Below are 26792 nucleotides of genomic sequence, written 5' to 3' on the forward strand. Positions count from 1 at the left end.
AATATTATTGTCCCCATTTCACAGATTAGGAAATTTAAGTCTCAGACTGAGTAAGTTAAAATATGTCAGAGGACTTGGCTGGCGGTGCAGTGGTAAGAATCCGCTTGCCGGTACAGGGGACGTGGGTTCCACTCCTGGTCCAGGAAGATTTCACGTGCGGAGGATAGAAGCCCACATGCCACAGCTACTGAGCCTACATGCTGCAAGTACTGAAGCCCGTGCAGCCTGCAGCTCATCCTCTACAGCAAGAGAAACCGCCACAGTGAGAAGCCCTCCTGCTGCAGTGAAGAATAGCCCCTGCCTGCCACGACTAGCGGAGAAAGCAATGGCACCCCACTCCAGTACTCTTGCCTGGAAAATCCCATGGATGGAGGAGCCTGGTGGGCTGCAGTCCATAGGGTCGCTAAGAGTCGGACGCGACTGAGCAACTTCACTTTCACTTTTTGCTTTCCTGCATTGGAGAAGGAAATGGCAACCCACTCCAGTGTTCTTGCCTGGAGAATCCCAGGGACGGGGGAGCCTGGTGGGCTGCTGTCTATGGGGTCGCACTGAGTCGGACACGACTGAAGCGACTTAGCAGCAGCAGCAGCAACCATAAGTAGAGAACGCCCATACCCATTCGGGAAGAACCAGGACAGCCAAAGATAAATTAATCAATTTAAAAATAAAATAAAATACGTCAGAGTTAGTAAATGGCATAACAGGTTGGAGCCCCGTCCTCTTTGCTGACAGAGTTCGGGTATTTAACTAATATGATAATAATCCTGACCAGCAGCATTGATGGTTCTAAAAATCTTTTCGCTAGAAACATGGATAGATCAACAGGTAGCAGGTAGAGCAACAATCAAAAGTTATACAGAAGCATGTAAATATAGTTGCTCACAGCATCATATACATGGACATACATGGGTGTTTGCAGGCACACACACACACCAGTATAATCCAGCATCAGAAGAAGGAAAGCCAGAAGAGAGAGTAAGGTCAGAGGCGATGACGTTCGTTCTTTCCCTGGATGAGTGTGGGCATCTCCGAGTAGAGATGATGAAGACCAAAGTAGGGAGCATGAAGCCCAAACAAAAGGGAGATGGATCCCTGAAGACATCTTTGAGTACCTAAATCCAACTGTGTCTGAAGCCAGCTACCCCTAGGCTCAGGTGAGTCGGCAAAGTCTTTTCTGCTCTGGCCAATTCAAATATGATTTGCTTTTTGTAACTGAAACAGACTTCAGTATTCACAGGGCTCTTCACAAAGATTCTACTACTTTCTTCCGAGAGACGTGATAGGACTGTACTCCCACATTCTCTTTGAAGTTAGGGGTGGTTACGCGACCTGCTTTGACCAGTTACGTGTGAGCGGATTTTTAAAAAAATTAGTTTGGCTGCAGAGGTCTTCGTTGCCACGTGCGGGATCTTTAGTTGCAGCATATGGGATCTAGTTCCCCGACCAGGGATTGAACCCAGGCATCCAGGCCCCCTGCTTCGGGAGCATGCAGTCTTAACCACTGAACCATCCAGGAAGTCCCTGAGTAGATTTTTTAAGAGCCAGCACAAAGTCTGCTACTCTTTTCTCTCTGCCAGTAGCAATCAGCAATACTTCAGGTAGCGTCTTTCCCATCAGCCTGGTTCCCAGAGTGAGGGTGACGTGGGACAGAGCTCCCAGCTGACCTGCAATGGACATGCAGCATGAGCAAGATACAAAGCTTTATTTTTTTTTTTTTTTCAGCCACTGAGATTTCGGAGCTTTTGTTACTAGAACATAACCCACGCCATCCTGACCAACACTAATACAGACTAGTTTAGAGAGGAAAGAGATCGTTGCTTTGTTAATCTGTGTATCATTTAAAATCATCGGCATGCACAATAATGTAAATGTGCTTCAGGTCACTGCACTGTACTCTTAAAAATGGTTAAAATGGCACAGCTCCTTTAAGGGGGTTAGAGTATTGTCAGCACTTCATGGCAGGCTATGATCCCAAGTACCGGATCTGGGACATCAATCACCTTCATGAACAATGCTCTTCATATACATTTTATATATATACTTTGGCTGTACCGCACGGCTTGTGGGACCTTTGTTCCCTGACCAGGAACTGAACCTGCACCCCTTGTATTGGAAGTGCAGAGTCTTAACCACAGGACCGCTTCTTTTATGCTTTTAAATTGCTCACTTCCACCTCACTCAGCACCAGACTGAGGTAGCCACTTCTCTCCATCCTCAATCCCATTGGAGCACAGAGAACATTGCAGGGGCATGTATATGAGGTTTCTGATTGGACTGTAATCATGAAAAACATTGAATTTCAAAATTTCACTCTCCTGTTCAAATATTATATGATGATGACCCATGAGAACTCTGAAGGTATCATTAAAAGGACAGCTTATTTTTTCGTGAAAAAAAAAAAAAAAAAGTCAATTTAAAATGGTCAATTGTGTTCTATCTGTTGATATATTTTTATCACAATAAAAAATATCACCATCAAGCAATCAAGTATTTATTAGGGTCCCAGGGGATAATTCCATGTAAATGGCTCTGGTGGCCTAGAAGACAGTCTTTCTTGCCTTCACTCAGCGGACTTTTACTGAGCATCTACTATGTGCCTATGCCTTTCCAGGTGTTGGGGGAAAGAGACACATTTCTGACCTTGAAAAGCTTTCATCTAACAAGAGAGCATTCATCACAGCTGGTCACCTTCCTCAGCAGCCCCCTCCCCTTCAGGGTCTTGCATTACTGATAGACCCACATTACTGTAGCCTCATCAAGCAGTAATGACTCAAAGACATTATAGCCATTAAGAGAGCTCTCCCTCCTTCTAATCTGTCTGCTCTCTTCTTCGCTAGGACAGAGGGCTTCCCTGGTGTCTCGGTGGTACTGAATCTGTCTGCAGTGCAAGAGACCCAGGTTCGATCCCAGGGTCAGGAAGACCTCCTGGTGAAAGGAATGCCTGGAGAACTCCGTGGACAGAGGAGCCTAGCAGACTATAATCCATGGGGGTGCAAAGAGTCAGACACGACTGAGCAACTAACACTTTCTCTTTCATTTTTCACTAGGACAGGGTTTAAGAGGACAGGTGGGAGGGTCTAGCAGGCAGAGTTCAGATCCCAGCTCTACCACATAATAGCTTTGTGACCTGGGAAAATTATTTAATGTCTGTGTGCCTCCTCCTCTTAAAATGGAGGTGCAAATAGTACCTGCCTCGTGATGGTTGTGAAGATTAAATGAGATATTTCACATAAACACGTAGCGCAATGCTTGTACAGAGCAAATGCTGAATAACTGTTAGTTATCACTGGTAGTTGTTCTGAGCCCCTGTGATGCTCGCGTATCCAGCTCACTAGTGGAAGCTACATCGAGTGTTCTGTATTCCAAGCTTCTGCATGTGGTGATGGAGCTGAACTCACACTTCTTGCTTCTCTCTGCCAGGGACCATTGCTGGTCCACAGCCACTTGGGAGCACCCTCGAGTTAGACAACCTGTTTCTCCACCTGATAGGTGGCTCTGTTCCCAGCCAGCAGCGTTCAGTCAGAGCTTTTCACTCTCTCCTTTAGTCAGAGCCTGGGAACTGGGTGTGTCTCCCGAACCAGAGGTGGGAGGCTGGTTTCCAACAGTTAAGGGAGGCCACCTGTGCCAAGCGAAGGCTTATAGCAGCTCAGTATCCCAACTTCCCAGCCTTGTCAGCAGGGTTTGTGTGGCTGGATTAATCTTTCTTCCCTTCTTTCCTTTCAGCCACGCCATGTAGGATCTTATTTCCCTGATCAGGGATCGAACCCCCACCTCTTGCATCGGAGGCATGGAGTCTTACCCACTGGAGCGCCAGGGAAGTCCCTGGATTAATATTTCAAAGCATATCCTCACTCTCATCAAATTTCTGGAAGCCCCCGCCCACACACCCCCACAATTTTCCAATTTGCAAGCAGAAGTCACCCTTCTGAATTAGAAAACAATGGTGCATACACTGGACGGTTACAAGATGCTGATGGGCTAAACAGACAGACCGGAGGGCACATGTGTGGAGAAAATCTGTGCGTAAATCCCTCTGCGTGCATGTGTGCTAAGTCACTTCAGTCATGTCCGACTCTTGCGACCCTGTGGACTGTAGCCCACCAGGCTCCTCTGTCCATGGAATTCTCTAGGCAAGGATACTGGAGTGGGTTGCCACTTCCTCCTCCAGGGGATCTTCCCGACCCAGGGATCCAACCTGAGTCTCTTCTGTCTCCTGCATTAGCAGGCAGATTCTTTACCACTAGCGCCACCTGGGAAACCACAATCCCTTTGCTGCTGCTGCTGCTAAATCCATTCAGTCGTGTCCGACTCTGTGCGACCCCACAGACGGCAGCCCACCAGGCTCTGCCGTCCCTGGGGTTCTCCAGGCAAGAACACTGGAGTGGGTTGCCATTTCCTTCTCCAATGCAGGAAAGCAAAAAGTGAAAGTGAAGTTGCTCAGTCGAGTCCGACTCTTAGCGACCCCATGGACTGCAGCCCACCAGGCTCCTCCATCCATGGGATTTTCCAGGCAAGACTACTGGAGTGGGTTGCCATTGCCTTCTCCGCAAAATCCCTTTAGATGGTAATAATTTTCTTCCAGGCAGTCACAATTATCTTAACCAAATCTAATTCCAATTTTTTTTTTAAAAGCACGTCTCCCTTATTGAAAAATTCCAAAATATCTCATTTGGATTTGCTTCTTCTATTTTCCTTATCTTTAGAAAAGTTAGCAGACATATTTTAGAGCAGTTTTAGGTTTATAGAACAACTGGGCAGAAAGTACAGAGAGTTCCCATACAGCCCCTCTCCCCAAGTGCACACTTCCTTGTCTTATTAACATGTGGCATTGGTGTATTATACCTGTTACGATTAATGAACCAGTATTGATGCGTTATTATTCACGAAGGGCCCTAGTTGATGCTAAATCTCCATCTTTGTGTCATACAGTTCCGTGGGTTTTGACAAGCGTGTAACATCATGCAGAATATCAGACAATGCTTTCGCTGCCTGAAAAATCCCGTGCTCCACTTATACCTCCTCTCCCCCAGACCTCTGGCCACCATGGAGCTTTTTACTGTCTCTGCAGTTCTGCGTTTTCCAGGATGTCATACATCTAGAATCATACAGTTTGTGATCTTTTCAGAGTGGCTGCTTTCATTCAGCAGTATGCATTTATGCCTCCTCCAAGGCTTCGCCTGGCTTGGTGGGCCCCTCCCAAGCTCCTTTCCTTCCTTCCTTCTTTCTAGCCTTGAGGAGGTATCAGTTCAGTTCAGTTCAGTGGCTCAGTCGTGTCCGACTCTTTGCGACCCCATGAATCGCAGCACGCCAGGCCTCCCTGTCCATCACCAACTCCCAGAGTTCACCCAGACTCACGTCCATCGAGTCAGTGATGCCATCCAGCCATCTCATCCTCTGTCGTCCCCTTCTCCTCCTGCCCCCAATCCCTCCCAGCATCAGAGTCTTTCCCAGTGAGTTAACTCTTCGCATGAGGTGGCCAAAGTACTGGAGTTTCAGCTTCAGTATCATTCCACAAAGCATTGTGTAACATTAAGGCGTACAATGTGTTGATCTGACATATTTATATATTATAAAATGATAACCACTGTAATATTAGCTACCACCTCTGACCCATCACGTAGTTACCATTTCTTGTGTGTGTGTATGATGAGACTGTTGAAGATCTACTCTCTTAGCAACTTTCAAGTAAATTAAACAGTATTATCAGTCATAACCACCACACTGTACCTCAGATCCCCAAACTTGTTCATCTCCTAACCGGAAGTTTACACCCTTTGACCCATATTTTCCCCTCTTCCGTCACCCCCGCCCCCGAGTGGCTTGCTTCTTTTTATCATTGAATAGTATTACATTGTATGAATGTACCATAATTTGTTTATCCATTCACCTATTGAAGTACATCTGGCTTGGCAGTTTTGGAAGTTATGAATAAAGCCTCTACTTCACTTTCATGCATTGGAGAAGGAAATGGCAACCCACTCCAGTGTTCTTGCCTGGAGAATCCTAGGGACGGGGGAGCCTGGTGGGCTGCCGTCTCTGGGGTCGCACAGAGTCGGACACGACTGGAGCGACTTAGCAGCAGCAAACACTTGTATGCGGGTTTGTGTGTGGACATAAGTTTCCAACTCATTTGGGTTAATATCAAGAAATGTGATTGCTGGATCGTATGGTAGGACTATGTTTAGTTTTTAAGAAACTGCCAGACTGTCTTCCAAAGTCACTGTATTATTTTACATTCCCACTCTTTTGGATTCTCATTTTTTTTCGTTAATGTGTAATGAGAATTTTCAGTCACTTAGAGGAAATCCAAGTATATCTTCCTTCCAGATAATAACCATCTTTCAGTCATTTGCAGTTATATGAATCAAATCTGTTTCTATTTTTTTAACCACTTTCTTTTATTGAGATGGTAAAGAATTTACCTGCAATACAGGAGACCTGGGTTTGATTCCTGGGTCGAGAGGATCCCCTGGAGAAGGGAACAGCTACCCACTGCGGTATTCTTACCTGGAGAATTCCATGGACAGAGGAGCCTGGCAGGCTACAGTCCATAGGATCTCAAAGAGTCAGACATGAATGAACGACTAACATTTCTCTGAGAAATCCCCAAACATCTAATTTGAAATTTTCTTCCCCTCGTGTATTATCTTTTGAAATCTTTTTATTTTGGTGAATTCTGAACACAGTTCAGAGAGCAGGTGGTCAGTGTAACGAGCCCTGTGTGTAAGCGTCCACCACCCCAAGCCAGAAATCCATGACCAATCCTGTCTCATCCACACACCTAGCCGTGTCCCCTCCATATTTTAGTTTTCAACTAGTACTTTTATTGAGGTTATACCTTTATTAAGGTAAATTTTGTATACAATGAACCACATCCATTTGTTAGTGGACAATTTGATGAGATTTAACAGATGTACAGGTGGCACAGCGGTGAAGAACCTGCCTGCCAGTGCAGGAGACACAGGAGATGCAGGTTCAATCCCTTGGTTGGGAGATGGCAACCCACTCCAGTATTCTCGCCTAGAGAATTCCGTGGACAGAGGAGGCTGGTGGGCTGCAGTCCATGGGGCCACAAAGAGTCAGACACAACTGAGCGGCTGCTCATGCACAAAACAGGTGTATATAGCCTTGAAACTACTGCCGTAAGCAAAACTCAATACATTATATCATCCCTCAGTTTTCTCATGCCGCTTTGCAGGCCCTCTCTACTGCCATTCCCAGGCAACCGTGATCTTTTTTTTTTTTTCTGTTTTAAATTTTTTTATTTAATGAATTAATTTATTTCAATTGGAGGCTAATTACTTTACAGTATTGTGGTGGTTTTTGCCATATATCGACATGAATCAGCCATGAGTGTACATGTGTCCACCATCCCGAACTTCACCCCATCCCGTCCCTCTGGGTCATTCCAGTGCACAGGCTTTGAGCGCCCTGTTTCATGCATTGAACCTGGACTGGTGATCTATTTCACATATGGTAATATACATGTTTCAATGCTATTCTCTCAAATCATCCCACCCTCGCCCTCTCTCACAGAGTCCAAAAGTCTGTTCTTTGCATCTGTGTCTCTTTTGCTGCCTTGCATACAGGATCATTACCATCTTTCTAAATTTCATATATGTGTGTTAATATACTGTATTGGTGTTTTTCTTTCTGACTTACTTCACTCTGTATGATAGGCTCCAGGTTGACCCACCTCATTAGAACTGACTCAAACGCATTCTTTTTTTTTACAGCTGAGTAATATTCCATTGTGTATAGGTACCACAGCTTTCTTATCCCTTCATCTGTTGATGGACACCTAGGTTGCTTCCATGTCCTAGCTATTGTGAACAGTGCTGTGATGAACATTGGGGAACATGTGTCTCTTTCAATTCTGGTTTCCTCAGTGTGTATTCCCAGTGGGATTGCTTGGTCATATAGCAGTTTTTTTTCCAGTTTTTTTAAGGAATCTCCACACTGTTCTCCATAGTGGCTGTACTAGTTTGCATTCCCACCAACAGTGTAAGAGGGTTCCCTTTTCTCCACACCCTCTCCAGCATTTATTGTTTGTAGACTTTTTGATGGCAGCCATTCTGACTGGTGTGAGATGGTACCTCATTGTGGTTTTGATTTGCATTTCTCTGATAATGAGTGATATTGAGCATCTTTTCATGTGTTCGTTAGCCATCTGTATGTCTTCTTTGGAGAAATGTCTGTTTACTTTGGCCCATTTTTTGACTGGGTTGTTTATTCTTCTGGAATTGAGCTGCTTGTATATTTTGGAGATTAATTCTTTGTCAGTTGTTTAATTGATTTTATCTTCTTCATTCTGAAGTCTGTCTTTTCGCCTTGCTTATAGTTTCCTTTATTGTGCAAAAGCTTTTAAGTTTAATTAAGCTCCGTTTGTTTATTTTTGCTTTTATTTCCATTACTCTGGGAGGTGGGTCATAGAGGATCTTGCTGTGATTTATATCGGAGAGTGTTCTGCCTATGTTTTCCTCTAGGAGTTTTATAATTTCTGGTCTTACATTTAGATCTATCATCCATTTCGAGTTTATTTTTGTGTATGGTATTAGGAAGTGTTCTAGTTTCACCCTTTTATAGGTGGTTGACCAGTTTTCCCAGCACCACTTCTTAATGAGATTGTCTTTTCTCCATTGTATATTTTTGCCTCTTTTGTCAAAGATAAGGTGTCCTTAGATGCATGGATTTATTTCTGGGCTTTCTATCTTGTTCCATTGATCTATATTTCTGTCTTTGTGCCAGTACCATACTGTCTTACTGACTGCAGCTTTAGTAGACTGTAAAGCTATTCTACTGTAAGACTATACTGTAGACTGTAGTATAGTCTGAAGTCAGGCAGGTTGATTCCTCCAGTTCAATTCTTCTTTTTCAAGATTGCCTTAGCTATTCAAGGTTTTTTCTGTTTCCATACAAATTGTGAAATTATTTGTTTTAGTTCTGCAAAAAAATACCATTGGTAGCTTGATAGGGATTGCATTGAGAAGGCAATGGCACCCCACTCCAGTACTCTTGCCTGGAAAATCCCTGGATGGAGGAGCCTAGTAGGCTGCAGTCCATGGGGTTGTGAAGAGTTGGATACGACTGAGCAACTTCACTTTCACTTTTCACTTTCATGCATTGGAGAAGGAAATGGCAACCCACTCCAGTGTTTTTGCCTGGAGAATCCCAGGGATGGGGAAGCCTGGTGGGCTGCCATCTATGGGGTCGCAGAGAGTCAGACACGACTGAAGTGACTTAGCAGCAGCATGCATGATTTACCTTTAAAAAAAAAAATTATTTATTTATTTTTTCGGCCATGCTGGGGCTTTGTCCTGTGTGTGGGCTTTTCATTGTGGTGGCTTCTCTCATTGCAGGGCAGGGGCTCTAGGGCACAGGGTCTTCAGTAGTCGCAGCAATAGGCTCAGTAGTTGTGGCATTCGGATTTAGTTGCCCCGCGGCACGTGGAATCTTCCTGGACCAGGGCTCAAACCAGTGTGCCCTGCAATGGCAGGCGGATTCTTAAACCCTGGACCACCAGGGGAGTCGCATGATCTACCTTCTCCTTTTTGACAACATATGTGTCTTCCTCATATTATTTTGAAGCTGATGTCAGACATTGCTTAATCTATAAACATTTTAGTATACATTTCTAAGAGATAAGACCATCTTAAAAATATACAATGTCATTATTATACTTCATCAGTTCAGTTCAGTCGCTCAGTCGTGTCCGACTCTTTGCGACCCCATGAATCGCAGCACGCCAGGCCTCCCTGTCCATCACCAACTCCCGGAGTTCACTTAGACTCACATCCATCGAGTCAGTGATGCCATCCAGCCATCTCATCCTCTGTCGTCCCCTTCTCCTCCTGCCCCCAGCCCCTCCCAGCATCAGAGTCTTTTCCAATGAGTCAAGTCTTCGCGTGAGGTGGCCAAAGTACTGGAGTTTCAGCTTTAGCATCAGCATCATTCCTTCCAAAGAACACCTTCCAAGAACACCAAAGAACACTTCCAAAGAACAAAGGACTGATCTCCTTCAGAATGGACTGGTTGGATCTCCTTGCATAGTTAATGATAATTCCTTAATATCATCAAATATCCTGTGCAGAGCAGGTGTGCATCCTACACACTAGGTAGAAACCTCCAAGTGTTGGCAAAAGGGAGAGAAATGTGAGCAGATCGAGCAAGCAGAATGCACTGCTGGCTGTGTGGAGCCCAGGAGTGTTTTCCTGCACCCAGTTGTCCTTTCCTCTGCTAGATGCTGGATGCCCTCTGCTGGGAGTTGCCAAATAAATATACAAATGAAAATGTTAGGATGCTCAGTTGAATAGTTGGATTTGAGTTTCAAATAAGCAGCGAATAATTTTCTTTTAGTATATCCTGGACTTCCCTGGTGGTACGGTGGACAGGAATTCACCTGTCAATGCAGGAGACGTGGGTTCAATCCCTGGTCTGGGAAGATCCCACATGCCACAATTGAACCCACGAGCCACAACTACTGAGCCCGAGTGCTGCGACTGCTGTAGCCCATGTGGCTAGAGCCCATGCTTCACAACAAGAAAAGCCACCGCAATAAGCAGCCCGCACACTACAGCCAAGAGTAGCCCCTGACCGACAACTCGCACTTAGCAATGAAGACGCAGTGCAACCAAAAATAAGTAAATGCATACTTGAAAGTGAAAGTGTTAGCTGCTCGGTCGAGCCTGACTCTTTGCGACCCTATGGACTGTAGTCTGCCAGGCTCCTCTGTCCATGGTATTCTCCAGGCAAGAATACTGGAGTGGGTTGCTATTTCTTTCTCCAGGGGATCTTTCTGACCCAGGGACCAAACCCCGGTCTCCTAGCATTGCAGGTGGGGTCTTTACTGTCTAAGCCACCAGGGAAGCCCACATAAATAAGTAAAAATAATTATATCCCATGCAATACTTGGGGCATGCTGCTGCTGCTGCTGCTAAGTCGCTTCAGTTGTGTCTGACTCTGTGCGACCCCATAGATGGCAGCCCACCAGGCTTCCCCGTCCCTGGGATTCTCCAGGCAAGAACACTGGAGTGGGTTGCCATTTCCTTCTCCAATGCATGAAAGTGAAAAGTGAAAGGGAAGTCGCTCAGTCGTGTCCAACTCTTAGCGACCCCGTGGACTACAGCCTACCAGGCTCCTCCATCCATGGGGTTTTTCAGGCAAGAGTACTGGAGTGGGGTGCCATTGCCATACTTAACACTAAAAAATGACTCACTGTTTCTCTGAAATTCAGATTTAACAGGCATCCAGTACTTATCTGGCAACACTACCTCCCCTGCAGCTGATAAAAGAAGGCCACTGTCATGAGGGCATCTAGGAGACTGGTAACTCAGAAAGCAAAGCTCCATCTAACCAAAGTGGGACTGGGTAGAAGGCACTCAAAATCCCCCAAAGAGATAGGACGTCTCCCCGCTCTCCATCCCCAGCCCTCTATCCCTCCTGGTGGACAAATCCCTTTCAAGTGTTTCCAGCTGATCTGACTTTGCAGCCTCAAAAAGAACCCAACTTAAAAGACCCTTCTGCTTTTTCAACCAGTTCTGAAAAGAGGTGAATTTAAGCCCAGTTTAATCTGAGGCACCCTGGGAATGGGGGCATCAAAGGTGGGGCTGGAGGTAAAGAACCTGCCTGCCAGTGCAGGAGACCAAAGAGGCATGGGTTTGATCCCTGAGTTGGAAAGATCCCCTGGAGTAGGAAATGGCAACCCACTCACTCCAGTATTCTTGCCTGGAGAATTCCATGGACAGAGGAACCTGGCGGGCTACAGTTCATAGGGTTGCAAAGAGTTTGACACCACTGAAGTGACTTAGCATTCAGGCTTGCACACCCTGGGAGTGAGCTTTCCCTGGCACGTTTATACAAAGTTGCTCTTTTCTTTGTAATGATCTAAGTGGCCATTGTTATAATGGGAATCCCATTTCAGTCTCCAGCAGTCCTTTCAGAAATAGAAAACCCCACTTGCTCAGACGTGTTGTATCAAATGGCAAGATGATCTCACCAGGCACTGTCTTTCTCCTCATTTATTTTGAGTGTAACACATGTTAAGAACATAGTGGTGAGCCAGGCTGATAGGGCTAGAATAGGATAATCAAATAGTTAGCTTAGAAACCCCATTAGGGAATTGTAGATAGAGAGGGAACTTCAGAGGGCTTTGAGAGATCACAGTAAGACTAATGATCACTCCAGAAAGTAATGGGATAATTCTGAAACAATGCGGGCTTGTTTGAAAGCAAAACAGGTCACTTAGCATCAAAGTCAGATTGGGTTGCTTAACGATGGAATCAAGATAACTTGCTTAAGCAACAAAACCGTGCAACAGAAGCAGGAGACACCCCAAAACAATAAAACAATGGTGGTGTGAGACCTACATCCTGCCCAGTAAGCTCAGTGAGTTAATAACCAGCCCCCCACAAACATGCTCTTTGGCCCCTAAGACATGTTCTTTGCACAGTGCCCACCCCCCAAACAATAAAACAATAGTAGAAAAATAAGGCCTACGACCTACCCAGGGTCATCAAATTAATGATCCCCCAAACAGGCCCTGGGCACACAAAAGATCAATCATTTACCGAAAGGTGACTTTTCAAAACGAAAGACGGCCGTTGTACCGAGACCTGAACATATTTTCCTGAAGTGCTATGACAGTACTGGCCCAACTGTACAGGGACCAGTAGACGTCCCTTCCCTATCCAGGGGAGGAACTGATGATGGAAACGTTATATCTACTCAAGAAAGACAAAGGGGAGCTTCTCCCTTTCCTCTCCCTTCCTCTGATTATAAAAATGTAACCCACTGAATTCTTGGGGTAGTGCAACGCTTGCCTGCCTGACTGTGAACCTTACAAGCATCCTACTCTAGCAAATCACTTCTTGTCTATCCCTTCGCCTCTCACTGAATTCCCTTCTGCACTGACCCATAAAGGGCTGTGGTGCCAGAGCTCTTTGGAGCCTTGGAAACAACACCTAAAGGTCTCAAGACTGTGGGCCCATCTGTGCCAAAGGCAAAAAGGCTTTATGCCCCCTGGTCTGTAACAGGGAGCGCTTTACCTTCCATCACAGGTGTCTGCACCTGGCAAATAACGTTCCACTCAATGCAAAGTTTTTGGCTGCACCTTGAGGCAGGTGGGATCTTGGGTCCCCAACCGGGAATCAAAACTGTGCTCCGTACAGCGGAAGCACGGAGTCTTACCAGGGAAGTCCCAACACAATTGTTTTTTTTATCGTCATTTCATTTATTGTGAGAGCTTCCCAGGTGGCGCTAGTGGTAAAGAACCCGCCTCCCAGTGCAGGAGACATAACACACATGGGTTCAATCCCTGGGTTCAGAAGACCCCCTGGAGGAGGGCCTGGCAACCCACTCCAGTATTCTTGCCTGGAGAATCCCAGGGACAGAGGAGCCTGGTGGGCTACGATCCATAGGGTCGCTGAGAGTCAGACACAACTGAAGCAACTTATCAAGCATCTGATACGTACAGAGGAATAAATAAAAGCACATGTACAGTTTAATGCGTCATTATAAATTGGACACCCATCTAAGCATCAGTGAGGTCTAGAAGGGCACTCAGCCGCACTACCCTCCCCCCGGAACTATCTTGTGAACCCCCCACCCCAAGCCACTTTCCCTTCCACCTCCAAAAGAGGCTGCTTTCCTAACCTGTGGGCTTCATTTCCATTCTTTTATCTTCAGTGTCACCACTATATGTATCCTGCTAAGCAAGCCCCTGTTTTTGAACTTGGTACACCTGGAATTACATTACGTGACTTCTTTGTGACTTATTCCTTCCTCACACTTGAGAACAATCTCAGAATAACATGTTTTCTGGAGTAGTGAAGTGTCTTCAGAAAAATTACTGACGTGTCTTCAGAAAACACACTGACCGGTCTTGCCTTCCTGGCTCAGCCACTTACCTACTATCTCTGTGACTGCTCTTTCCCTCCTTTGTCAAATTACAACAAATTATAATTTAAGGACCTCATGTCCAGAGCAGGAATTCACTTCATGTATCATTCTGTTCTCAGAGGCTCCCAGGACCTGAGACCTGATGAGTCTTGAGCAAATGAAGGAATCATTAAGTGATATATGTCAGGGCCAAATTCCATGGCTAATTCATAGCAAATGATCAAAACATGGCAGCAAAAATTATAATTGTCATTACTGGTGTTTGTCTGAATATGCACCTTCCTGTGGGGTCAGCCTCTACAGTGGCTGCCAGTGACCCTGCCTTCTGACCGTCTTGTACTCACATCCCTTGACTATAGACTGGATTAACTGACTCTCTTCTGACAAATAGAATGTGGCAGAAGTGATAGGATGTCATCTCCAAGATTCAGTTTTAAAGGGCCATGACTTCCACCCTGGGTCCTCTTTCTCTCTGTCCCTGGGGGAGGCCTGCTGCCATGCCATGGGGTAGTTCTCTGGAGAGGCCCCCGTGAGGAGGGGCAAAGGCCTGCCAACCACACACGAGTGAGCTCGGAGGCATATTCTCCTCAGAGGAACCTTCAGTTGAGTCTGCGACCCCAGGACACTGGACTGCAACCTCATGAGAGACCTTTAGCTGGAGGCTCCCAGCCAAACCAGGCTTGGACTCTTGATCCGCAGGAGCTCTGAGATAATGAATGGTTTCTGTTTCAAGCTGCTCATGTGGGGGCGATCTGTTACACAACAGTGGATAACCAGCAGGCTGACTCTGCTTGGGTGAAGGGGCACTGGCAATGTGTAGAGCATGTGGCAAACAAGGAGATGCTGCGCTCACATCCCCACTGAAGGACAGGCTCCTGCCCAGACGCACGGAGGACAGCTAACTGACAGTCATCGAGGTCCAGCCCAGCTTTCGAGCTGAGATCACGCTCTTCTTAGGTGCCCTCCCAGCCCATGGGTGAGCTGGAGTAGGGGGGCCAGGACCTGGCCATTTCCACCCAACTCAGGAGCCCTCTGAAGGGCAGTCTGCTTACGAGCGCCACGCTGGGCTCCAGAGACTTTGACAGGTCTGCTCAGCAGTCATGCCTTCCCATGGATGTCACTCCCTGCAAACCCTTCCTCGTTCCAAATCCCATGCAGCCAGACCAAAGACATCTGCCTCATAGAAGCCCAAGCTTTCTAGTCAGGCGAGACCTGGGTCCAAAGCAGATTCCGCCCCTTGTTAGCTCCGTGACTCTGAGCAAGTTACTTAACCTTCCTGAGCCTTTTTTTCTCATATGTAAATTGCATGATAAATAACATGTGACTCAAACAGGACTTTTATTTACAATGTATAACAGAATGAGCAACACATATTACTAGTGAGTGCTAGATAAAGGACAGCTATTTTCTATCCAGAGACTGCATAGAAACCAGCCACTTTATATTTTCCATAAAGTTTTATTGGAAATTATTCCAATAATTTGTCCAGAACATATTGTCTAGTATTTATCTATCTATAGGAGACCTTTGCTATTCATGAGGGTGTTGACAAAAAAATTAGTCAATCGATCTAAGAAAGAAATGGAAAATTTTATTTGAGCCTAATTTGAGGATCATAATCTGGGAAGAGCATCTCAGAATGCTGAGAACTGCTCTACCCCTTAGAAGTCAAGACTCAGTTACCTAAGTTTTATGAGACAGAGGGCGGTACTTCAAATGACATATTATTGACAGTTTGTATAAGCCAGAACTAAACGTCATCACGGTGGGTCCCATCACCCCTTACAAGAACAGGAAGGAGTGCTATCTTTTAAGGCGTTGTCTGGTCGATACTGTGTTTCCCCAGTGGCTCAGCGATAAAGAATCTGCCTGTGAAGCAGAAGGTGCAGGAGACACTGGTTCAATCCCTGGGTTGAGAAGATCCCCTGGAAGGGGACATGCCAACCCACTCCAGTACTCTTGCCTGGAGAATCCCATGGACAGAGGAGCCCGGTGGGCCACAGTCCATAGGGTAGCAAATAATCAGACACGACTGAAGCGCCTGTGCTCACACGCACTGATCGATACTATGAGAATGCTGCTCTTAAGCAGGTGTTCTTGCTGATGGGAGAGGTCTGGTCAACGCACAGACACACAGTCACAATAGGGCAGAGAGGAGGCCGCAGGGCAGACACAATTTTTTGCTTAAATTTCTAGTCTTGCCATAAAAAATGACATTTATTTCACAAGGGTTACACCTGCTATCTTTATGAAACCCTAACTACCAACTGCCCCTGTAGCACATATTGTTATCCATAAAATGAAATCAAGTACAACTCAAAGGAATACATGACTTAAGTCCTTCACAGGTCTATAAATAAGGAACCAAACCTTTATAAAGCTCTTGAGTTATGCCAAAGCAACTTTTGTTTACATTGAACTTGATTACATCAGAGGGCTGAGTCACTTTGAATGCTGCCCTTTTAATAAACCCAGTCCTGTGAAATTTAACCTGTCCGAACCTGTTCCTCCCACAGTCTGTCTCACTCTGATGGATAATTCCAAGTCAGCATGGGAAGCCATCAGTGGCACTCCCCTCTTCCTCATTCCCCACCTCCAATCCAACAGCATGTTTTTGCTTTCAAAATGCCCTCAATCCATGGACCTCTTTCCATCTCATGAGTACCACCCTAGCCTCCTTTCTTTCAAGAGCCTCTTAACAGTCTTCCTCTTGCATTCAGACTAAAGAGCAAACACTTCACCAAAGCTTAGAGGCTCTGCGTGAACTGGCTCCTCCCTCCAAATCTCATCTGCATTCTCCAAAGACTCCCTCCTTTATGTCAAGTTTGCACTTGTCTTAGGACCATCCCACAGGCACTTCCAGTGTCTAGAACTGTCCTCCACGCACTGTGTGCATTGCAGGCTCTTTTTCCTCCTAAAAAATCTGAGCCTAAACATCCTCTGTTAACCACCTTCTCAAGCAGGTTCCACCACTCTCAACTGCAGCACTCAGGCCATGTTTTCTGCTGCATGCATCCCACTTTGCTGCTGCTGCTGTTGTTCAGTTGCTAAGTCATGTCCAACTCTTTTCGATCCCATGGACTGCAGCACACCAGGCTTTTCTGGCCTTCACCATCTCCCGGAGTTTTCTCAAACTCATGTCCACTGAGTCGGTGATGCCATCCAACCATCTCATCCTCTGTCATCCCCTTCTCCTCCTGCCCTCAATCTTTCCCAGCATCAGGGTTTTTCCAATGAGTGGCTTCTTCGCATCAGGTGGCCAAAATATTGTCACTTCAGCTTCAGCATCAGTCCTTCCAATGACTATTCAGGGTTGCTTTCTTTTAGGTTTGACTGGTTTGATCTCCTTGCTGTCCAAGGGACTCTCAAGAGTCTTCTCCAGACCACAGTTCAAAAAGATCAATTCTCTGGTGCTCAGCCTTCTTTATGGTCCAGCTCTCACATCCATACATGACTATAGGAAAAAAAACATAGCTTTGCCTGTACGGACCTTTGTTGGCAAGGTAATATCTCTGTTTTTTAATATACTGTCTTGGTTTGCCATTGCTTTTCTTCCAAGGAGCAAGTGTCTTTTAATTTTGTGGCTGCAGTCACTGTCTGCAGTGATTTTGGAGCCCAAGAAAATAAAATCTGTCACTGTTTCCATTTTTTCCCCATCTATTTACAGGGGAACCAGATGCCATGATCTTAGTTTTTTGAATGTTGAGTTTTAAGCCAGCTTTTTCACTCTCCTCTTTCACCCTCGTCAAGAGGCTCTTTAGTTCCTCTTCACTTTCTGCCATTAGAGTGGCATTATCTGCATATCTCAGGTTGTTGCTATTTCTCCTGGGAATCTTGATTCCAGCTTATGATTCATCCAGCCTGGCATTTCACATGATTGTACTCTGTATAGAAGTTAAATAAGCAGGGTGACAATATTCAGCTTTGACATACTCCTTTCCTAATTTGGAACCAATCTATTGTTCCATGTCCATTTCTAACTATTGCTTCTTGCTATGCATACACGTTTCTCAGGAGACAGGTAAGGTGGTCTGGTATTCCCATCTCTTTAAGAATTTCCCACAGTTTGTTGTGATCCACACAGTCAAAGGCTTTAGTGCAGTCAATGAAGCAGAAGTATACGTTTTTCTGGAATTCTCTTGATTTTTTCCTATGATCCAACAATTTGATCTCTGGTTCCTCTGCCTTTTCTAAATCCAGTTTGTACATCTTAAAGTTCTTGGTCCACATACCACTGAAGCCTAGCTTGAAGGATTTTGAGCATTACCTTGCTAGCATGTGAAATAAATGCAATTGTGTGGTAGTTTGAATATTCTTTGGCATTGCCTTTCTTTGGGATTGGAATGAACACTGACATTTTCCAGTCTTATGACCATTGCTGAGTTTTCCAAATTTGCTGGCATATTGAATACAGCACTTTCACAGCATCATCTCTTAGGATTTGAAATAGCTCACCTGGAATTCCATCACCTCCATTAACTTTGTTTGTAGTGATGCATCCTAAGGCCTGCTTGACTTCGCATTCCAGGATGTCTGGCTCTAGGTGAGTGACCACACCATCGTGGTTATCCCAGTCATTATACCTTCTTTGTATAGTTCTCTGTATATTTTTGCTACCTCTTCTTAATCTCTTCTTCTTTGGTTAGATCCTTGCCATTTCTGTCCTTTATTTGCATGAAATGCTCCCTTGGTATCTCCAATTTTCTTGAAGAGATCTCTAGTCTTTCCTATTGTTTTCCACAATTTCCTTGCATTGTTCACTGAAAAGGCTTTCTTTTCTCTCCTTATATTCTTTGCAGTTGAAGGTGGAGAAGCACTATACAGTCAGTAAAAACAAGATTTGGAGCGGACTGTGGCTCAGATCATGATCTCTTTATTGCAAAATTCAGGCTTAAATTGAAGAAAGTAGGGAAAATCACTAGGCCATTCAGATATGACCTATAATCAGTTATGATTATACATTGGAGGTGATGAACAGATTCAAGGGATTAGATCTGATAGACAGAGTGCCCGAAGAACTACGGACAGAAGTTTGTAACAGTGTATAGGAGGTGGTAACCAAAACCATCCCAAAGAAAGAGAAATGCAAGAAAGCAAAGTGGTTGTCTGAGGAGGCCTTACAATAGCTGAGAAAAGAAGAGAAGCAAAAGGCAAAGGAGAAAGAGAGAGATGGCCAGCTGAATGCAGAGTTTCAGAGAATAGCACCTTCTTAAGTGAACAACAAGCCCCATGTTGTCTTGATGTATTTATTTGTTTACTGAGGGTTTCCCTCAGCCTGTTACAGTTTCTCTGAGTGTAAAGGTCTTATCTGTTTTGTTCATCCAGTACCATTCCTAGTGCTGGCCACAATACAGCCTTGATAAATATCTATTGGATGGGTTTTCTAGTTAGGAACACCACTTAATTATTTTTTCCCCCTGTTGCAAAAGCCACACTTTTCATTGTAAAAAAAGATTAGAAGGTACAGTTTTTTTACAAAATTAAAAACACATTATTGGGTCTTTCCTGTTGGCTAATACTCTGTGCTCCCAAAGCAGGTAGGGCTGGTTTCAATCCCTGGTCAGGGAACTAGATCCCACATGTTGCAACTAAAAGATGCCATGTGTCACGACTAAGACCTGGCACAGCCAAATAGATCGACAGAAAACAAATATTTTCTAAATAACCATGTTATCTCACATTTAGAGGAAGCCACATTAGTCTTCAGAGGTATTCTTCTAGGTGATTTCAATGCATCTCTACCCACATATATAATGGTATATATGTTTCTAAGTCCTTCAACTTTATGGAGTTACAATAGCCAAACAAAACGCCTTGGTCCCCATGCAACAGACAAAGGGAACTCAAGCCTTCTAGAGGGGCTATAATGGGCTTGTCATCCTAGAGCAGTAAGCGTTGTGATGGTGGCCATCAGGGACCAAAGCCTTTGGGGAGGTCCTTGGAAGAGGAGGAAGAGGCAGTTAACATGGAGAACAGCCCCAAGCTGGAGGAAAGGGGGGAACATTTGACTCATACATAATAAATGTGTGTGAAGTGAAAGTCACTTAGTCGAGTCCAACTCTTTGCGACCCTATGGACTGTAGCCCGCCAGGCTCCTCTGTCCATGGGATTCTTCAGGCCAGAATACTGGGGTGGGTTGCCATGCCTTCCTCTAGGGGATCTTCCCAACCCAGGGACTACACCCAGGTCTCCTGCATTGCAGGCAGATTGTTTACCAACTGAGCCACCAGGGAAGCCCAAGAAGAATGGAGTGGGTAGCCTATGCCTTCTCTAGCAGATCTTCCCCACCCAGGAATTGACACAGAATCTCCTGCATTGCAGGTGGATTCTTTACCAGCTGAGCTACAAATAAATGTGTTTGACTTAGTTTATTCTGTCTCAGCCAATTGAGGTTTTTCCAGCGGTCTCAAAACAGCCTTTGTCATTGTTCATCCAATCTGCCCAGCAAGATGCTAAAATGAGGCCAACTGGGTTTCCAGACAACACAGAGGGAACAATTCTCACTACATGAGTTTGACTCAATCAAACTTAGCCAGGGACTTCCCTGGTGGTCCAGGGATTAAGAATCCACTTGGCAACGCAGAGGATGCGGCTCGATCCCTGGTCGGGGAACTGAGACCCCACATGCTATAAGGCAACTAAGCCTGTGCTGGGCAACAAGAGAAGCCTGCACGCCACAGCTAGAGCCCATGTGCTGTAACGAAGAGCCAGCACAGCAACAGTAACAAAACTGGACCAGACGAGGGGACAGTCTGATGTCCTGGGAACCCCCAGAGCTGTTTAGAATATGTGTGTGGTAAAGCAGAGTTAGGGTATGGGAGCCTCCGGACCGTGTCACGATTAAAACAGATGGACAGTCCCTGGCCAGCTCCTTTGCAAGTTAGTCCACTTTCCCAACAACCCTGCACCTCAGGAGAGGTGTTTTTCACCCCTTTCACAGGGAGGTTAAGTAATTTGCCCAGAGTGACTCAGCGGAAGGGGCAGAGCTGAGGTTGGAACCCAGTCTGTTTGGCCTCAAAACCTGAATTCTTTCTGTGGCTCAGGAAGCTGGATCTACAGGGCTGTCCACGGCACGATCCTGTGTTGTCGTCAGAAATCACGATAACAAATAATGTTTAGTGCATTGTGCACTAAAAACTCTGTAAAGCAGGCACAGTTATTTTCTTGCCTTTGCAGATAAGGAGACTGAGATTGGGAGACTGAATACCTTGCCCAACATCATACTACTAGCAAACAGCTGAGCTAGGATTCAAACCCAGAGGGTCTGGCTCCAAAACCCACTCCATTTATGCCCCTCCCGCCAGAAACAGGGGCCAGAAGCTGGTAGACATGAACTACCACAGGGCTTTGGGCAGGGCTGGGGTGTGGAGGTGGCTGGGGAGGATGTGACTATACAGATAGTGAAAGCATGAGCTTTGCAGTCAGGCAGTTTCAAGTTCACATCTACCCTCACCTTGGGGGCTTCCAGCATCCCTTCCGCACCCCCAAACAACTCTGGCTGTTGTTTTCCAGGGTGGTGATGCGCATACACAAGAGGAACAAGTAACCTAGCCGGGGGTCTCCTGTCTGCTGCGTCCAGCTGCTCCCTCTTTTCACCCAGGGTCTGCAGACTGCCGACCTCAGCAGCTCCTCAGTGTCTCCTAAAAGGATGCACTCGCCACAACGGGAAACAATGGAAACATTACTGAAGATTTCAGAGCAGAGCCCACGACTCACAGGAAACAATTTCATTTTTCTTTTAATTGAATATTTATTTGGCTGCGTTGGGTCTTAGGTGTGGACCTAGTTAGTTGCCCCAAGCCTTAGTTGCCCCAAGGCATGTGGGATCTTAGTTCCCCAACCAGGGATCAAACCCAAGTCTCCTGCATCGGAAGGCAGATTCTCAACCACTGGGCCACCAGGGAAGTCCCAACAATTGCATTTTTATTCTTCCATATTTCTTTCCAGCCCACAGCCCACTTGTTGATCACTCCTCACCCCAGTCTCCCCACCTCCTCCCCCGCCCCCTCCCCCCCACCACGTTCCCTGCCTGAGGTGGCAGGTAATGGCCCAGGGAGGACTTATCGCTTTTCTGGGTTTTCCCTTCTTCCTCTCCCCTTCTCACCCCCTACACACCCAGATTCCTCTTGCAGCCCCTCTCGCTTGAGTTGGCGAACCACATCCCCTGGGTGCAGCCCTCCAGCCCCGGTGATTTGTTAAAGGCTTTATTCCAAAGAACTGGTGTTCTCCTTCTGCTTGGAATCCCGGTTAACACAGTAGCTCCTCTACCAACCTCCTTCACTGACGCTCTTTCGAAAAAGGAAGGCAGTGGAAAGCCGCTGTGCCTGGGAGGGGAGGGCAGGGGAGGCATTCAGCTGCCTTGGCCTGGGCTGGCCTTTCCCCCATCTCCTCTGTGTGGAAAGGTCACTGGTTTCAAGGGTCTCAGCAAGTCTGTCCTGAGTTCCTATCTTTCCATCTCTGGATTTCTAGCCCATTCTAACAGTGAGAGGGATTTGTCTGCGGTGAAGGTTGCCTAAGGCAGTGGCAGGAATCTCTCAGAGAGCAATTACCTTGAAGAGCCCTCCCTGGAGAACATGTTCTTTTGCTTCCAAGTTGGAAAACGCACATGTCATGCCAACGAGTCCAGAGGGCACTTGGAACTTTACCAGCTGAAATGCTAACAGTCCTTAAAGGGAAAGTGAGCAAGGAGCAAGAGCAAACTTCCGGCCTCTGGGACAGCAGGCAGGTGGCTTTTAAAGAAAAAGCCCAAGATAATAACAAGCTGTGTTGCTGGTGGAACACACTGGAATGTGATTCTAAAATCCATCAGTGATTAAAGTTGCATGCCCACTCCTTTTCTTTTCCCCTCCAAGAGATTATAGATTTCACTCCCTAGTTCTACAACCCCTTCCTTTACCCCAGAGGTGAAATGTCTATTTCAGAAAAGACTGATGACATCAGAAACCTCCAAAAGTCCATACATAAATGGGTACTTTGATTTTCTGAAGGTTAATAATCATATAACAGAATGGCTGAGAATGGTGACAGATTTCTTTTTCATGTTATTGGCTTTGAGATGCACTGTGGTTTTGTTTTTTTTTTTTTTGGAAACAGATTTGTTATCTCTGCTAGGCTTTGCCTAAGACAACACTCCACTTTGCTTTTCACAGGTTAACCCTGATTGGAGTAGTTCAGAGGTGTGCAGACTGGTGAGAAGAAATTGGCTCAGATTAACATTTTGCTTTATATAAACACAAACTGGATACACCCTCTACAGTTTGCTTGAGAGGTGACTGCAAGCAGCCAAAACTTCAACCAGGATGAGTTAGAGAGAAAAAGTAGATCTTGTAGGAACTGGCCAGGCCTATCACACATGGTTTGGCAGCAAGGACCATGAGCCTGGGGAGATCCAGAGATCCAGACCTCTGGCCTGGAGAGAATTCTTTATACCAGAGGACATCCAGTGACGCCATGTCATTGCTGATGATGTTTCGTTCTGGAGAGGCTGCTCTTTGCTTTTGAATCTGATCCTGTTTTTGACTGCTGACAAATTCCATTGGCAGGAAAGAGCAAGGGCCAGGATTGCTTCTAAACATCTCAGCAAAATATTTCACTCCCTTTGTTGCTTCCAGAAATGAGTCCCTTTTTTTGATGATCAACAACAAAATCCCTGATTCCCCATTCCCAACATATCATAGATCTGAGCCCCCAAGTATCTGTGTTTTCACCAAAACGCATTCTAACACAACTTTCTTTTGACTTGGCATTTTGCTTCTCTTTTTTCAGATCGACGTTGTTTCAAAATATTTTCTCAGGGATTTCTTTTTCCCAGCTCAGAGGAAAACAGGGCTAGACTTGGGCTTTAGCAAATTAAAGCAGGTTATTCTTCTCAGAGGAGAGTTAAATGTGTTCCCAGAGAAATGCCAAATGCCACTTTATTTTTGGTTGCTGTTCTCTCAAGAGGGCCTTTTAATAGTTCTTAGAGTAGGGATGGTAATCTCTGGAAACAAGATAAATTGGGAGATATTCATCATTCTCCTACTCCTTTCTTTTCTTTTACACTTGAGGCAACTAAATTGGAAGTTGGATGTCATGAATTCCATAGTCTTACTTGGAATTTCCTCCTATTGACACTGAGGTTTTCTTTTTTGTTAGAATCAGGAATATTTAAACCAAACCTCATAACATGGTCTCAAAGTACACTTGAAATGCTTTTTCCCATGGCAGTAACTCTTCCCTTCTCTGGGCTGGTAAAAAAGCATCTGTAACACTGTTGTTTCCAGTTTCTAAAACCACACTGTGTTTGAATTAGGTTTGGCTGTTCTGGTAGAAATCCCAAACCACCAGCGGCTTGCAATGAACTTTCTCTCTCCTGTGCAAAGAGAGGAGAAACAGTGGAAAAGGGGGGTCCACTCTTCAAAGTTCTCAGTGACCCTGGCCTTTTCCAGCTTGTCACCCCACCAAGCCTAGGCTCTTGTCCTTATGTTCATTACCCCAAATGATTGTACCCATATTACTAGCCTGCAAAGTTAAAAAAAAAGAGTTAAAATAGGGCAAAAGGCACCCATTGAAGAAGGTTTCCAGCTACTGCCAAGAGAATGTGTGTGTGTGTACGGGGTAAGTCAGAGTCATATCTGACCCTATGAACTGTAGCCCACCAGTCTCCTTTGACCGTGAGATTCTCCAGGCAAGAACACTGGAGTGGCTTGCCGTGCCCTACTCCAGGGTATCTTCCCGACCCCGGGATTGAACCTGAGTTTCCTGTGGCTAGCTCCGGCATTGCAAGTGGATTCTTTATCACTGGGCCACCAGCAAAGCCCAAGAGACTCTTGTGCTGCTTATATCCCACTGGTCAGAATGTCATCACTTAGCTCCAAGGGGGGTTGGAAAGTATAGTCTTTCTTTTTCCTGAATAGCTGCATGCACAGTTAAAAATTGTATTTCTAGGGGAATTTCCTGGTGGTCCAGTGGTGATCATTCTGGGCTTTCACTGCCCAGGCTCTGGGTTTAATTCCTGGTTGAGGAGCTAAGAGCCCACGAGCCATGCGGTGCAGCCCTCCCTCCCCACCAAAAAAACCTTCAATTACATTTCTGTGACATACACTCTAAGTCCTATGTTCTTAAATTTAATGTTTCTTATCAATTTTATCTGGAATTTGAATCACCTTTTGAGATAATGATATGAGACGGTATAAAATCAGTATTAGAAATGCCCTATTTTGTAATATTCACACTCTTTTAGCAGTAATTTTGCTTTTGGTAGTCCCTCACACTAAGTAATTAACTCAAAATTTCAGAAAAGATTTTAAACGAAAATAATACTCATTGCATAGTTATATATAATCACACATAATAAAAGGAATCAGAATGCCAAAATATGAGAGATTGATCAAATAAACCATGCAACATGTCCTTAAGGAAATATTATGCATCTTAAAAAAATTATGTTTACAGGGAATTCCCCTGTGGTCCAGTGGTGAAGACCTGGTGTTTTCACTACTGGGGCCCAGGTTCAATTTCTGGTCAGGGAAATAAGTGAACCACATGCTGTGCAAAAAAAAAAGTTTACAATGAGTTCATACTAACTTAGAAAACTGCTTACCCTGTTAAATAAAAATATAGAGATGTAGACTTGCAGTACAGTTACAACTAACCTATATATAAAAAAGAAACAGAAAACAAGCAAACAAAAATCAAACATTAAAATCCAAACCCCAGTGGCTTTTTAGTTAATGAGAATTTTAATGACTGTTTTTCCTGCATTTCTTTATTTTCCAATTTTTCTTACTTTTTAATATTATATTAGAAGTAATAAATCCATCCTATTCTTTCATCTCTCTTGGTACCTACATTCTACCCATCTCATCAAGCTCAGTTTAATTCTTCCTCCTACACAAAAGCTTTTCCTGGTCACTCCCTGTCTCTTTTGTGTTACTATTATTACCACTTAAAATGGACAGCCAGCTTTTTTGACTCACCATCATCAAGGGGAATTCTCTGCTGGAAGAGCTGGGGTCTCAAGGGGGCTAGATGTCCCCTCTCCCTGCTCCTTGGCAGATATGATGCACTGCTATGGTCCAGGCACACTAATCAGATGACACAAAGCATGGGATATGCTTTAAAATAGTTCATTTCAGGGGATGGAGGCTAAAATAGGTGAAATAAATTTGTTCGTGAGTTGATAATTGTTGGAAAAGAGTGATAGATGCATGGTGATTCGTTATATCATTGCCTCTACTTTTGTTTGAAATTTTCCATTTAAAAAATATATATACTTAGAATTTGCTCCACGTTCTAAAACTGGCCAGTTATGCAATTTCAACAGTTCATTTAATTAGGGTTTTAACAACCGGGAACAAGGCCATCAGTAAATTTTAAGGCAGGAGGCAAGTGTTATCACCTGCCTCAGTAAGGGCTGTTTCAATTGTAAGTGAAGGAAAATCTGATTCAAAATGGTTTAAACAATTTATTGGATCCCATATATGAGAAGTTGGAAAACACTTCTCACTTCAGCTTGTTAACCTAAAACAATAAACAGCCAGTAATTTTTATCAGCAAAAAAACAGGTGTATTTGGGGGCAGCAAAAATTATAGTTTGTGACATGCAGTTATGGAAAACCACATGCAAGTCCCAGTAAAGCAGAAGAGAAGAAAACTTTTATAAAGGAGAAGGGGAAGTTGAGAGGAACTATTATAAAAGTCCATTAGAGGAAAACTGGGAGTTTTCTAGAATAGAGGGTTTTCATTGGCTGAGTTGTGACAGTCTCTCATTGGCTGAGATGTTACCAGATAGTTCAGTTCCGTCACTCAGTCATGTTCAACTCTTTGCGACCCAATGAACTGCAGCACGCGAGGCTTCCCTGTCCATCACCAACTCCCGGAGCCTACTCAAACTCATGTCCATCAAGTCGGTGATG

The 26792-nt window shown here is 44.9% G+C and overlaps 1 pseudogene; it reads left to right on the forward strand.

Moving 5' to 3' along the window:
* The first annotated feature begins 990 nt into the window (after nt 1-990).
* LOC102278193 (eukaryotic translation initiation factor 3 subunit F-like) overlaps nt 991-26792 on the forward strand; it is a 43115-nt pseudogene continuing 17313 nt past the window's right edge.

This window comes from Bos mutus, chromosome 19, assembly GCF_027580195.1.
Source record: "Bos mutus isolate GX-2022 chromosome 19, NWIPB_WYAK_1.1, whole genome shotgun sequence".
Taxonomy (NCBI): Eukaryota; Metazoa; Chordata; class Mammalia; order Artiodactyla; family Bovidae; genus Bos; species Bos mutus.